The sequence below is a fragment of the Petaurus breviceps genome, unplaced genomic scaffold (assembly GCF_028583685.1).
Source record: "Petaurus breviceps papuanus isolate PSGF00001 unplaced genomic scaffold, PetGlider_PUasm1.0 91041, whole genome shotgun sequence".
Classification (NCBI taxonomy): Eukaryota; Metazoa; Chordata; class Mammalia; order Diprotodontia; family Petauridae; genus Petaurus; species Petaurus breviceps.
Window position 1 is genome coordinate 39,680,290 of NW_027187400.1, and position 373 is coordinate 39,680,662.

Genomic DNA, 373 nt, shown 5'->3' on the forward strand with positions numbered 1-373 from the left:
ATGAGGGGCTGGACTAGATGACCCGCGAGGTACCTTTCAGTTCCTAGATCTACTGCTGTCCTCTTGAAAAAGTGTTGGAAGAGGTGGAGTCTGTACTTCCTTGGGTCTTGGGACTGGCCCTCTGGATGGGTTTCTTACCTAGTCTGTGCAGACCACCCCATGCCCACTCCCCACCCAAGGCAGCCCTGTGCTTGATGCTGCTGGGTGAACGGTCACCAGCGCACCCCCACAGTCCTGAGTGAGAACCCTCAGACCTCTGGCTCTCCAAGTCCCAGACACTCTCCTTGCCTTTTCACTGGCAGAGAGCTCCAGCTTAGCCCCACCTTCCCTGTCCCTGAAGAAATCAGCGTCCCCTCCCTTCCCACTCCCAATG